The sequence below is a fragment of the Gymnoscopelus microlampas genome (assembly GCF_963454915.1).
Source record: "Gymnoscopelus microlampas genome assembly, chromosome: 14".
Lineage (NCBI taxonomy): Eukaryota > Metazoa > Chordata > Actinopteri > Myctophiformes > Myctophidae > Gymnoscopelus > Gymnoscopelus microlampas.
Genome location: NC_139951.1, coordinates 50,239,163 through 50,254,162, shown reverse-complemented (window position 1 = coordinate 50,254,162; position 15,000 = coordinate 50,239,163). Strand labels below are relative to the sequence as shown.

At 45.0% G+C, this 15,000-nt stretch overlaps 1 protein-coding gene across 1 annotated transcript in view; it reads right to left on the bottom strand.

The window, feature by feature from the left end:
* LOC311060292 (glutamate receptor ionotropic, delta-1-like) overlaps nucleotides 1-15,000 on the bottom strand; it is a gene marked incomplete at its 3' end in the record, with an annotated part of 247,067 nt that overhangs the window by 215,057 nt on the left and 17,010 nt on the right. The window contains exon 2 of the mRNA XM_084078427.1: nucleotides 1,098-1,253. The remainder of the gene's footprint in view (nucleotides 1-1,097; nucleotides 1,254-15,000) is intronic.

Genomic DNA, 15,000 nt, shown 5'->3' with positions numbered 1-15,000 from the left:
ATAAAAAGAAAGTAATACAATAAATGAAAACAAGTAATAGAAAAAACACGCCCCCCCCCAAAAGCCTGAGTAGACGATAAAACGACCAAAAGTTTTTTTGAAAGTGAAATATCCCTCTTCTCATTCACTGCCACCGACGTAAAAACGTTAATTAAAAAGAAGATCTCACCGTCCTTCATCTCTCGCAGTGACACATTACATTGTAGCACACCCGGATACGGAAATGACGTCAATCGAATATTTTAGTTTCCGCCTGCTTCCTGTTTAGGTCCCCCTCTAAAACGCTCTTTTCTCTGCTTTGCCTTTCTCCGCCGTGGAACGCTGTTTAGAAACTCTGCTACTACTGCAAAATGGAATGTCGCCGATTGAACAGTGGTGGAAAAAGTACTCAAATTCTTTACTTAAGTAAAAGGAGCAATACTGCACTATAAAAATACTCTGTTACAAGTAAAAGTCCAGAAATAAAAATGTACTTGTGTAAAAGTACAAAAGTATTGGCATCAAAATGTACTTAAAGTACCAAAAGTGAAAGTACTAAAAGTCCACATACCAAATTTGGACTTGGTGGCATGCTGCAAACTGGAGTTATAGCTGTTTAAAGCCCCGTGCTCAAACATACTGTACATACGGACGGACGGGCGGACGGGCGGACGGACACACAGACAAGGTCAAATGTAGAGCGGCTGGCACCGCTAAAAAAATGTGTGGATTTGTTTTAAGTTATAAAAAACACTAAATCGCTGGCAGTGGGCAAACACAGCCAGAAATAAGTCTGGCAGGGAATGAGTTAACAAGACATTCTGGAACACAAACAGTAATAGAAAGCACAAACTTGGGAAACACAGCAAGTGTTTCAGGAAACAGGAAGCATATGGTCTCCTCCACAATGAGGCGACTGACAGCTATCACAGACCCTGAACACAATGTATCCATAATGATGTATCAGCTCTTGGCTTATTGGTCATTCCTGCATTCTGCAGGCCTCTCACAACTGATTTATTTATGACTGAATATGAACACAAGCAGTTTACATGTGTAACCAAGCTGTACAATATTGCACGCACGCGCGCACGTACGCACACAGAGGGTGGTCCTACCTTCCTGGACGGCCTGGAAGGGGTTGTTGGGGGGGATGAGTTTGATGGAGTGTGTGATCTTCTCGCTCTGCAGGGGGTCTTCGCTCAGACTGAGGTCTGACACGGCCAGCTGGAAGACCTCCTCATCGCGCACCGCGTTCTCCTCGAAGATGGCCCCTAGAACCACACACACACACACACACACACGCACGCACACACACACACACACACACACACATTTCAAATATGTATTTATGTCCACATAAACAGAATTACAAGATGTAAAAGGACATAAACACTGCCAGTGCAGTCAGTCAGATGAAGGGGAAACAGTCAGTTATAAAGTGCATGTAAAGCAGAACATTGTTACATACAATAATGTTGGCATACTTGTCGAACACAGCAGACAACAATCATGGGTAAAGGAAACAACGCCTCCTCCACATTGAGCAGCTTCCTATAATATCTGATATTGAGCAGTACCTTGCTAATTGTTTGGCCCTCCTTTTGGAGAGGCCGGCCATTTGCAGGCCCCTCAAAACCAACTTGTGCCCTAGACTACCAAAGATAAAAAACAAAAGTTTACATCTGTAGCCTAGCTGAGAGATGGTCTCCTTTAGCTGATGATATTTTAGCACTTTGGTTATAGGAAGGCTTCCTCTAAGCTGTAATCAAAAGTACAGCCGACCTCCAGAATGAACACCTCCCTATGGTTTTCATTAACAACAATGACATCATGTTAGCTGAAATGTTAGAGAACACAGAATCATCGTTACACAGGCTAGACATGCTCGGCTTCACAGTAGAATGCTTATACAGCATGATGGAGGACCTGAACATAGAAGAGATATATTTTGATATCAGATCCACTACACACACACACACACACACACACACACACACACACACACACACACACACACACACACACACACACACACACACACACACACACACAGTATGTCATCAGGGGTGATGCAACTTTGATGATGCAGAGGGTCACTATATATTTCCACACTCACTCCAGAGGGACAGGTTTTGCATATACTGTCGGGCCATTCTATGTCACACAAAAGTATCAAAAATAGCCGATCTACAAGCTCAAAACGCGGCGCAGTGCGGCGCGTTTTGAGCTTGTAGATCTACTATTTTTGCCACACACACACACACACACACACCCATAACATAACATAACATATGTTTGTTGTCAATAAAGAGATCAAAGTCAAATCACTGCCATAACAACAATGTAAAAGATCATTCTCTCACCAGGTCAGTTATACTGTAGGATCCATAACATTCACCATCACAACATCTAATATCTATGACCTCATATTTATCCTCCTAAATATTAAGTGATTTATGTATTTATGGCTGTGATTTGTGATTAAAACTTGGTTCAAACAAACAAACAAACAGTCTTTCACTCTCAAAATGGAACCCCCCACCTCCCTCCTATTGCATCACTTCCTGTTAACTGTTTTACCATTTCCTACTTCCTGGAATCTTTTCCCACCTGCTGCTTTTTTTCCCCCACCCACAGCTCCCCCAGTGGAATGAACCCTGTACTACACTGGATGAAAGGATGTGTAACTCAAACCACAGTGGTTCTCAAAGTGGGGTCTGGGGACCCCCCACGGGCCCTTGAGGGGGTTCCAGGGGGGGGGGGTTCCCCAGCTAGATGACGAACAGTTTAAACATTTAAGCCCCCATTTTCTTTCCCGGCTATTTGAAGAGAAAACAATTAAGAAAAAAAAAAACTTTTACATTTTAAATTAGCTGAAAAGTCCAGGATTCAAAATTTACTTGAGTAAAAGTACAAAAGTATTGGTATCAAAATGTACTTAAAGTACCAAAAGTAAAGTACTAAAATGTTTGAAAATAGCAGATCTACAAGCTCACAACGCGTCGCGAAGCGACGCGTTGTGAGCTTGTAGATCTGCTATTTTCAAATAGCCCAGGTATAAAATAAGGCTAAAGTGGTTAATGTATGTTTTATAATGTAATCATTTATATCTGGAAAGTAACTAGTAACTAAACCTGAGATAAGATTGAAAGTACAGTTCAATACAAGGTCAGCTGATAGGATTTAAAACCCAAGAACGCCATTGGCTTGTTTCATTGGGGTTCTTTGTACTCAATTCATAGAGACATTAAATGACAGACAGATATACACTACTATTCAGAACATCATAAAAACTAAAAATATGTACAGTAAACAGTTCTACTAAACAGTAAACCGCTCTACTCTTTTGGGGCGGTTTTGAAGGAGAGTAGGGTTTGACACTCCTTCATGCCTTTTGGTAGGGCATTCCACGTTTTAGTGGCATAGCAGGAGAACTAATTCAACCCCTTGTTTGTGCCAAATCTGGGCTGGACGTGATCAGTGGAGCTGCCTCTGGTGTTGTGATTGTGGATTTTATTTAGGTTTTTGAAGTACTGTAGTTTTGACAGGTACATGGGTATCTTAACGTTGTGGTGTATCTTGTAGACCAGGCCCATTGCTTGCTGTACTCTGTCCTCAACCCTGAGCCATCCAACACTAGCAAAGTGAGCAGGGGTTAGATGAGTTGTGGGTGTGAGGACAAGAAGTAGCCTTACCAGTTTGTTTTGGGATGTCTGGAGCCTTGTTTTTAATACCTAGTGGTGTTGTGGTGCCATGAGGTGCATGCATAGTCGAAGTAACCTTCACAGTATTCTTACTGACCAGAGAGGAGATCCTGTACAAATGTGTGTTCTATGTTTTTGTTTTTTTTAATTAATCAATCCCCCTCGATTTTTGTAACCCTTTTTCACCCGGTGCCAATTTTCGAAGTGGTCCTGGGCGCTACACTCTCCCCACAGCCTAGGGAGCCCAGAGCCGAGCTCATGCCTCCTTCAATGCATAAGAACCATCTGACCTTCTTGTCACCTGACAGGGGGGAGTTTCCCTGGTAGGCTAGGATGTAGCGTGTGGAAGGAACACGTTATTCTAACCAGTTCCCTTCCCCTCCATCAGGCGCCCCGGCTGTCATGGGGGAGGCAGTATAGTGACCAGGATTACTGCTTGTTTTTGTGAGGGTATTAACTACCCTAGGAGACACGGGGAGAACATGCAAACTCCACACAGAGTAGGCCCTTTCACTAACCCCACCTAGTGTTATTTGGTTGACTTTTTTGATGTCTCTTGTTGCTATTTTAACACTGGAAAGGTTTGTGTGTAATTTCCTCTTTTCTTGTGATAACATCATCACCCACTTTGATTGTGAAGCTCTCAGCCTTGCCGAGGTTAAAACTAGACCCAAAGAGAATGGATGAGGTTTTTCCCAGGTGTAATGATAGTTTGTTATCAGCGAGCCAGATGCAGAGTTCAGAGCTAAAGGCTTTTTTGAATAGTCTCAAAAACATAATATCTTATCACTCAAACAGAGAGCGTCTCCTTTCAAACCCCAATGGTTCTAATCAGCCCCCCGCCCACAGGAGTGGCCCAATTCTCTCACAACTTGCTACAAAAATCCCTCATGAAAAACTATATAATCTCCTACCTTTCATTTTCAACCTTCACATGTGTCTCCTTCTCTAATAATCAAAAAGTGCTATATATTTCATCTCGCAATTTACTTCCGGATGGTTCGTTTTGCACTTTTTTGGCCACATCGGTCACGGGAAAGAAATAAGCGCTGCCGTGGTCTATGGAAACGAGCCCAAAAGTGCACCCAAATAAGGCCAAAATCGCTTATACAAACAGTCAGACCTGGCAACGCAGCCTACGCCAATCATGCGTGAGAGATCTACAAGCTATGGGGCAGAGACGCCACCGTATCTTAGCAACAACTACAGCGCTCACTCTCATTGGTCGTGTCACGCTAAGAGCAGTCTCCAGACGATGGCATCGCAGACAGCTTGCTGTTACTGCTGTAGCCATCACAGTTAGTCCCAGCGACGACGGACAGGGCGCTGTGATAGCTGCCATGTCGCTAACGCTAAAGTGGTTGTCATGCCTGCAGCGGCTGTGCAATCACTTTGTCAACAATGCACGTTCGTGTGGTGAATGTCAATATTGCTGCTCAGTTAGTCCATTGTAGATGGTGTATGTTTGTGTGTGTCTTCTGGAGAACTATGTAGCTCCACAGCAACTACAGTAACTAACGTAATGGCAGGACCGCCCCGTGCAACGCATGTTAGGCTGCATTATGGTCATGTAGTAATTTCAGATAATTTCGCTCCGATTACAGCAGTGCTTATCAACCCTTTCACGCCGCCCCCCCCCCCCCCCCCCCCCCCCCCCCCCCCCCCAAATAAACGTACTTGATCTGGGGACCCCCCCATTCTGTTTGACTCCGTTCCACAAGTACATATTGTGAAAATAGCCGATCTACAAGCTCAAAACGCCTCACGTTGAGAGGCTTTGTAAGCTTGTAGATCGGCTATTTTCTACATGACTGCCTCTTTCTTACATTCTTTGACAATGTGGCCCATGTTTTCATAGTATAGTTTGTTGACTACTTTTGTTGCAGAAATGCTCATTTCCTTTACTTTCCTTTTTTTATTGTCTCCGCCAGGCCGAAAGGCATGGCGCAAGACTATGTTTCACCCCCTGTCCGTCCGTCTGTGATAGCTAATCTCTCACATCGTTGACTTGATCGCAGCAAAATAACAGCCCGATGAGTCAGTGTGAGCTGGATAAACGAGGTAAAATGTGTCAAAAGGAGTCTGTACGGCTGTCGATAAATGAACACATGACGTCGGTGGGAGAGGAGATATTGTGTCTTTTGGACAAACAGCAGCGTCGTGCTGATGTTTGTTGTGTGAAGCAGCTTAATGTCAGAGTGTTTGTGTTGGAGCGCCTCAGTGCGGCTGCAGAGTTCATGTGCAACCTCTTCCAGAGAGAGACAGAGACACTAGAAACTCTGCTGGGGGAAAAAAAAAACTGCTGGGCATTGACTTTCATATGGACATTGATCTACACACTGCAGGTATATCTGCTACACACACAACATCAAACTACACACTGCAGGTATGATGCAGCGTTTGCATTACAGCCAGCATGCCAGCGTAGTTCCCATATGGTTTCAAGGTGGGCTAAACCATATGGACCCCATGTCAGCAATGTCAGCGGCATCCACTTCAGTCCCAACTGCGATGCCCATGCAGGCTATAAGTAGCTTCTACCTGGCCCTTAGGTGGGCCCCAACTACCCATGTTTATGTGGGACCAAGGCGGGTCCTACCTGGGTTTGCCCATGCAGGCTTTAACTGGGTTCTACCTGGGCCCTAGGTGTACCCTAACCAACCACAGTGCAGTGCCCATCGCTCCAATTGTTGTGACGTCAGGGCTCTCAATACTGCACATTGGTGGAGGAGGAGGGGCCGCAGGGCGACCGCACACATCGCTGAACCAATGGTAGCCCACGGATGTTTCCTCTGGGGATTTACAATCTGCCCCTCTATGCCACATATCATCCGCACTACAGGGTCTTCACTGACCGAGCCACGGCCCCACTGACCCTCATGACGCTACGCCACTTATATGAGTTGCCAAGTGGCCGCGGGCGCTACGTGGGCGTGGCCGCGGGCTAGACGCGAGCCCCCGCGTAGCGGGGGCGAGCTTCTAGTTTTAACAAAGAGAAAATGTCATGTTTGAGAATCTTGTGATGTGAGTGAAGGAGCTATGTGTGTGTGTGTGTGTGTGTGTGTGTGTGTGTGTGTGTGTGTGTGTGTGTGTGTGTGTGTGTGTGTGTGTGTGTGTGTGTGTGTGTGTGTGTGTGTGTGTGTGTGTCTCCTCAAGAGCAGCAGCAAACAGAAAAAAAGAATGGATTTTTACAATATTTTCCTCTGAGATGTAATGGAGTGGAAGTAAAAGAATTGAAAATTGGAACTACTCCAGTAAAGTAAAACTACCTCAAAATGATGGTATTGTAGTTACGTGCAGGTGCCAGCCACTCCAACAAGTGACCGAGTGTGTTTGTCCGTATGTACAGTATGAGCACAGCAACAACTGCTGCAGCTGATTGCAACACGAAGATGCAACCAGCTACACTGATTCAACCCAAACAGGAGACAGTGCGCCACTTAAATGTGCTCGTCACGCGTGCGGGGCGCTCAGTGTTCCCACTTAGCAGAGGAGGCTTTCAACTCAATAAAACACTCTTCGTTTTGGTGAGTAACAAAAGTGTATTTTTCTATTTTTTACAACAGACGAGAGGCTGCGCCACCGCGGTGTGAGGGGTAAGAACGGAAAGTACCTCAGCGTTAAGGAGAGCTCCTTCTAACGCTATGGACCGGAGATAGAGGGAGAGTACTAACCTCCACCGTGTGTGTGTGTGTGTGTGTGTGTGTGTGTGTGTGTGTGTGTGTGTGTGTGTGTGTGTGTGTGTGTGTGTGTGTGTGTGTGTGTGCGGTGTTGCGGTTGATCCGACAGCTGTACCAAAGCTGCTGAGTCGATCCTTTCCTGTTTGAAGTGGATATTGGATTTAACCTGCACTCTGATGCTGGGTCAGAGCGGTGTGTGTGTGTGTGTGTGTGTGTGTGTGTGTGTGTGTGTGTGTGTGTGTGTGTGTGTGTGTGTGTGTGTGTGTGTGTGTGTGTGTGTGTGTGTCTCTATCTGATAAGCCCCTCCCCTCTGCTACAGCTCAAGGATCTTCTGTCAGCCTGACCTGAACACTTTACTCTCTAAGATAAAGTATTAAAGGTGTAGTTCAACCAAATATAATTCAATTACACACCCCATGAAGCCTTGAATTCATGGAGAGTGTTTGTCACCAGTTGTGGAAAAAGCACTAAAAAGTAAAAGTATGTACTTGAGTAAAAGTACAAAGGTATTGGTATCAAAATGTACTTAAAGTACCAAAAGTAAAAGCACTCATTATGCAGAATGTCCAGAATTAAGTTTTTCAAATGTATAAAAATCTTTTGAAAATAGCAGATCTACAAGCTCACAATGTGTCACATCATGACGCTAGTGATGTGCCGATACAACATTCTTTCAATTCGATATGATATTTTATAGATATGATGCCCATATTTATATGATATGATACCCATATTTATATGATATGATACCCATATTTATATGATATGATACCCATATTTATATGATATGATACCCATATTTATATGATATGATACCCATATTTATATGATATGATACCCATATTTATATGATATGATACCTATATTTATATGATATGATACCCATATTTATATGATATGATACCTATATTTATATGATATGATACCCATATTTATATGATATGATACCCATATTTATATGATATGATACCCATATTTATATGATATGATACCCATATTTATATGATATGATACCCATATTTATATGATATGATACCCATATTTATATGATATGATACCCATATTTATATGATATGATACCCATATTTATATGATATGATACCCATATTTATATGATATGATACCCATATTTATATGATATGATACCCATATTTATATGATATGATACCCATATTTATATGATATGATACCCATATTTATATGATATGATACCCATATTTATATGATATGATACCCATATTTATATGATATGATACCCATATTTTTGGGGCCAATTTTCCAATACTGATACTGGAACCAGAACCAGAACCGGATATATATATTTTTTTTTGTGTAATCTTTTTTAATATAACATTTATAAGAATATGTATATATTTGATACTATATATATATATATACTATATTTATATATTTAATATAGTCCTTTACGTCAATCAATCAATAATATATTTTTGAAATATTTTTTCTTTTTTTTAAATATCGATACCAAACGATATTCAGAAAATCGATCGATATATCGATACAAGTATCGATATGCACATCACTACACGACGCATTGAGAGCTTGTAGATCTGCTGTTTTCAAATGGCCGAAATGTATATAGGGCTGAAGTGGTTAATGTATATTTTGTAATAACAATCAAAATCTACAACTAGTAATTAACGTTTTCAAATAATTGTAGTGGAGTAAAAGTACAATATTTGCCTCTGAGATGTAGTGGAGTGGAAGTAAAAGTACTGGAAATTGGAAATACTCAAGTTGAGTACAAATACCTCAAAATTGTACCTAAGTACAGTACTTGAGTACATGTTCTTAGTTACTTTACACCACTGTTTGTCACATACCTGGCTTAGACAATCATTTGATGACCCGATCATCAAATTATTATAAGTCTTCACAGGGAGTGTAATTGATAGAAAATAAATCATTTTTTGGGTGAACTGCACCTTTAACAAGAGCTTGTGACTTAATATGATCTACATGGAGTGGTGGATCTATTGGATCAACAGGTCATTGTTTTCTTTCCTATTCCTACAAGGTTTCTGCCCGACAACAAAGACACGTTGACATCAGGTGAGTCGTCACCATGACGACGAGGAGGACAACTTTGAACGTAGTCATGAGAACTTTATATACTGACTGTATGCAAATCACACTGTATGCAAATCACACCGTATGCAAATCACACCGTATGCAAATCACACCGTACGCAAATCTGATCGCGCTGAGTCGACAGAAGAGGCCTTGAGCTATGCTCTCTCTCTCTCTCTCTCTCTCTCTCTCTCTCTCTCTCTCTCTCTCTCTCTCTCTCTCTCTCTCTCTCTCTCTCTCTCTCGCCCACACACAAGCACACTTTCCTGCAGTAAGGCGATACAGAGCTGTAAGCTGTGTGATGTGAAGTTGGTCCGCGGCAGGGATCTGCGTTTGAGTACCGCCGGTTCGAGTGCCCGCGCCGACCGGCCGATATCCACGACGACACACATGTGTGTGTGCGCGTGTGCCTGTGCATGTGTGCGCACGCGTGTGTGCTTGCATTGGCTTGCATTGCCCTCTAGTGTTGGTTCTACAGAATTGCCTGGGTGGTGGTAAAAACAAGCGCTCCTTTTTCAATTTCCCTGGAATGCCAATTTCCCTGTAACATTCACCATTCACCAAAAATAGCCGATCTACAAGCTCACAGTGTCATGTGAATGAACGTACTGAATGTACAATTGTGTGTGTGTGTCTTTAAGACCAGACTGTATTGGGCGCGCATGCGCCGGAAGTCATTCATTCCATGTATGCTACGAGAACAACACAGCTGTGTGTCTACGTGAAGCTAAATAAACAGAACAACCTCTGCAGTTAAAGAACGTCGTCAAGAGTGATTTATTATATCGGTCATAACCTGAACATGGTGTCAGAAGTAAACCAGTGAAGATGGCCAAGTTTTACCCTCCCGACAACTTTGATTTCACCCGCCCAGAACTGTGGCCGGAGTGGAGGCAACGGTTCCAGCGCTACCGGCTAGCCACAAAGCTAAACCAGGAGGATGGAGCTGTGCAGGTTAGCACGTTGCTATATGCGCTCGGCAAGGAGGCTGAGCAAGTTTTCAACACGTTGCATTTCGAGGTAGGGGTGGGCGATGATGACGGGGAGGACAATAATGACTATGACACTGTGCTGGCCAAGTTGAATAATTATTTCATTCCGAAAGTGAACATTATCCACGAACGTGCTCGTTTTTACCTCCGCTCGCAAAAGAGGGGCGAGTCTGCGGAGGAATACATCCGGACGCTCTACGAGCTGGCCGAGACCTGCCAGTTTGGTCGGGTGAAGATTGAAAATATTCGGGATAAACTGGTAATAGGAATCCTGGATAAAGAGATGTCAGAGAAACTACAATTAATGGCAGATCTGACGCTGGAGAAGGCCATTGAGATGGTGAGACAGTCTGAGCAGATAAAGGGGCAAGTTAGCCAACAGGCTAAAGCTGGCTCGGGAGATGCAGCATTCCTCAGTGAGGTCGCACACAGTTGTTGTAACTGCGGAGATGCTACATTCCTGAGTGAGGTCAGACAAAATGCGCGCGCTGCGCCTTTCCAACACAACAGAGGACGGGGAAGGGCACGGGGCAGCGGTGGCTTCCAAGCAGCAGGGCATCGCGATGGTGGTGCTACAGAAACAAAGTGCTTCAGGTGTGGAAGGGACCACCCGAATAATGTGCAGTGTCCAGCCAGGCAGGCAAAATGCAGAAACTGCCAGAAGATTGGGCACTTTGCCGTCGTGTGCCGCTCTGCAAGAGTGAATGAGCTGACAACAATGGGGCAGCAGGAGGACAGTTACAGTGAAGGACACTTCCTTGGTGAGATAAAAACAAAATACCTCTACGTGACAGATTCCAATAAGCCATGGACTGTTAAACTAAACGTCTGTGACACTCCTGTCACCTTCAAAATTGACACTGGCGCAGATGCCAGTGTGATTTCAGATGACACCTACCATCAGCTCAAACACCTGCCCCAGCTATCCAGTGACTACACAGCTTTTGACAGCCCCGGAGGTAGGCTTGAAAATCTAGGACTGTTCACTACCATATCAAAGTACAAAGGCCGGCAATATAAGTTCAACATCCATGTGATCAAGACAGCTAATGGCAGCAACCTGTTAGGCCGTAATGTCGCGGTGGCAATGGGACTAGTAAAGAGAGTGGAGGAGGTACAGAGCACATTCGGGGCGGATCTGGGCCTCTTAAAAATAAAACCTGTGAAGATATGCCTGCGGGACGACGCTGTCCCATACAGCATTAACACAGCAAGGAGAGTGTCTGCTCCCCTGCTTCCCAAAGTCAAGACGGAGCTGGAGAGGATGCTCAAGTGCGGCGTCATAGAGGAGATCAGTGAGCCAACAGAGTGGTGTGCTCCCATAGTTCCAGTCCCCAAGAAAAGTGGTGAGGTGAGGATCTGTGTGGATCTGAAACGACTAAACACGGCTGTGAAGAGGGAGAGATTTGTTCTGCCCACCATAGATGACATATTGCCAAAGCTGGCAGAGTCTCGAGTATTCTCCCTGCTCGACGCGGCAAGTGGCTTCTGGCAAATTCCACTAGAGAGAGAAACAGCTAAACTGACCACGTTCATCACCCCAGTGGGTAGATTCTTTTTCAAGCGGCTTCCTTTCGGGATATCCAGTGCACCAGAGATCTTTCAGAGAGAAATGTCAGTGCTGTTCAGAGGCCAAGAGGGAGTAGAGGTGTACATGGACGACATCCTTGTCCATGGTACAGATGATAAGGAGCACGAGGAGAGACTCCAGAATGTTCTGCGTATCCTGGAGAGCGCAGGTCTAAAGCTCAATGACAAGAAGTGCTTCCTGCGCCAAAAGCAGCTGAGCTACTTGGGGCATCGAATTGACAGTGAGGGCATCCAGCCTGACCCCTCAAAAATAAGCGCCATCACAGAGCTACAGCCACCAAGTGACGTGCCAGGCTTAAGAAGGTTCCTGGGCATGGTCCATTATCTTGGGCGCTTCTTGCCTAATTTATCAGAAGTGATAAAGCCACTCAACGACCTGCTGAAGTGCGAGGCTGTGTGGATGTGGGACGCAGCACAAGACAATGCATTCCACAAAGTAAAGCAACTCCTCTCCACCGCACCTACACTAGCATTCTATGATGTAAACAAACCTACAATAGTGAGTTCAGATGCAAGCAGCTACGGGCTGGGCAGTGTACTGCTACAGAGACACTCAGATGGACTGAAACCAGTAGCATTCTGCTCAAGGACACTAACTGATGCTGAGAAGCGCTACGCGCAAATAGAGAAGGAGTGTCTAGCTGCTGTTTGGGCCTGTGAAAGATTTTCCACTTACCTTTATGGCCTAGACAGCTTCACAGTCCATACAGACCACAAACCACTGGTCCCTCTGATCAACAACAAGGACCTCGATAGGGTTCCCCTGCGGTGCCAACGATTGCTGATGCGTCTGATGAAGTACAACCCCATTGCAGAGTACGTGCCTGGGAAAACACTGACAGTAGCTGACACACTTTCCAGGCAGCCATTATCTGTAATTCCGAGTGAAGTGTCTGAACTAACCTCTGATGTTTCAGTGTTCGAGGACGCAGCTCATGCAGCATGGCCAGTGTCACCATCCAAACTGGACCGGATCAAGGAGGAGACTAGCGTGGACTACGACCTTCTGGTGGTGAGCAGACTGATCACAGAGGGATGGCCGAAGTACGTGAGCAGTGTACCAGCACAAGGCAAGGCATATCACCACTGTAGTAACAGCCTGTCAATATCGAAGGGTCTTGTGCTGTACGGAGACCGCATCGTGATTCCTCACAGTATGAGGAAATAGATACTCAACCGGTTGCATGACGGGCACCAGGGCATCACCAAGTGCAGAGAACGGGCACGCATGAGTGTGTGGTGGCCTGGGCTGGAGAGAGAGGTCCAGGAACTGGTGACAAAATGTCCCGAGTGCATGCGAGTCAGACCTACACAGAGGAAGGAGCCTCTGATTACAACGCCACTACCACAGAGGCCCTGGCAGACGATCGGGGCGGACATCTGTGAGTATGAGAAAGAAAACTACTTGGTAGTTTTTGACTATTATTCTCGCTACATAGAAATAGCTCATCTACCAGACATGAAGAGTGAGACCACAATTGCTCGTCTGAAAAATATCTTCGCCAGGTGGGGTTGTCCAGATGAGCTTCACACTGATAATGCCAAACAGTTCACGAGCAAAATGTTTGAGAGTTTCACTGTGACATATGACTTTAAGCTCATCACCTCTAGTCCTCACTATCCTCAAGCCAACGGTGGGGCTGAGAGAGCGGTGCAGACGGTGAAGAGGATTCTACGGCAGGATGACCCGTTTCTGGCTCTCATGAGCTACAGAGCTACACCGATACAAGCCACGGGTGCCAGTCCTGCACAGCTGATGATGGGCCGCCAGATCAAGACGACGGTGCCTACAGTCGATAAAGTGCTGTTGCCTGTGTGGCCCAACTTCGCTAAGGTGCGTGAAGCTGACGCCAGGGCGAAAAGGAGCTACAGGCATGCTTACAACCGTCGCTACGGTGCCAGAGCACTTCCACCTCTCAGCCCAGGGCAGAGCGTGGCAGTGAAACTCGACGGTGAGTCCGGCTGGACGACAGCAGCAACGGTTCAGCGTTCACACTCAGCTCCAAGGTCCTATCTGATCCAGACGGACCACGGGACCTTGCGGAGAAACAGGCGCCACCTACGACCTACATTCCTTCCTGGAGAGGCAGAGGACATGCAGGCGAGCGAGCAACCATCATCACCCCAGCTTACACCTCCGAGTTCACCTGTCGGAGGGGCCGTGTCACCTGCTAGGGAGCCTGCTTCCCCTGTTCGTGAGACTGTCCCGGCGGGGCCTGCAAATCGTCTTCCAGAACCAGCTCAGGTGACTTCCAGGGGCAGAGTCATCCGTCCACCGGAAAGGTTTACAGACTTTGTGTGTTAAACATGTAGCTTGCCTCGATGGAGCATAATAACCTCCGGCAGCTATAGAGGTGACTGGGTTGTCTACCCCATACCCTCAGTAAAAAAAAAAAAAAAAAAAAAAAAAAAACACAAACAATATTTGCTTATGTTCTACTGTGCCTTTCTCTCTGTTAAAAAAAAAAAAAAAAAAAAAAAAAGGGAAAGGAAGTATTGTTTTGTTTCTATAGCACTTTGAATAATGCCACTTGTCTACTTTCTCTTGTTGGTTCATTTTGAAAAAGGGAACTGATTGATATTGTGTTTACAGTATTACTTTGCACTGCTAAAGAGCTCAGATTATTTACTCGTTTGAGAGGACACTGCACTAATTTTGTATTCAACAGTATACACTGTCTCTGACTCAAAGAAGGGGAGATGTCATGTGAATGAACGTACTGAATGTACAATTGTGTGTGTGTGTCTTTAAGACCAGACTGTATTGGGCGCGCATGCGCCGGAAGTCATTCATTCCATGTATGCTACGAGAACAACACAGCTGTGTGTCTACGTGAAGCTAAATAAACAGAACAACCTCTGCAGTTAAAGAACGTCGTCAAGAGTGATTTATTATATCGGTCATAACCTGAACACACAGCGAGTCACGTTGTGACGTGTTGTGACCTTGCGGATCGGCTA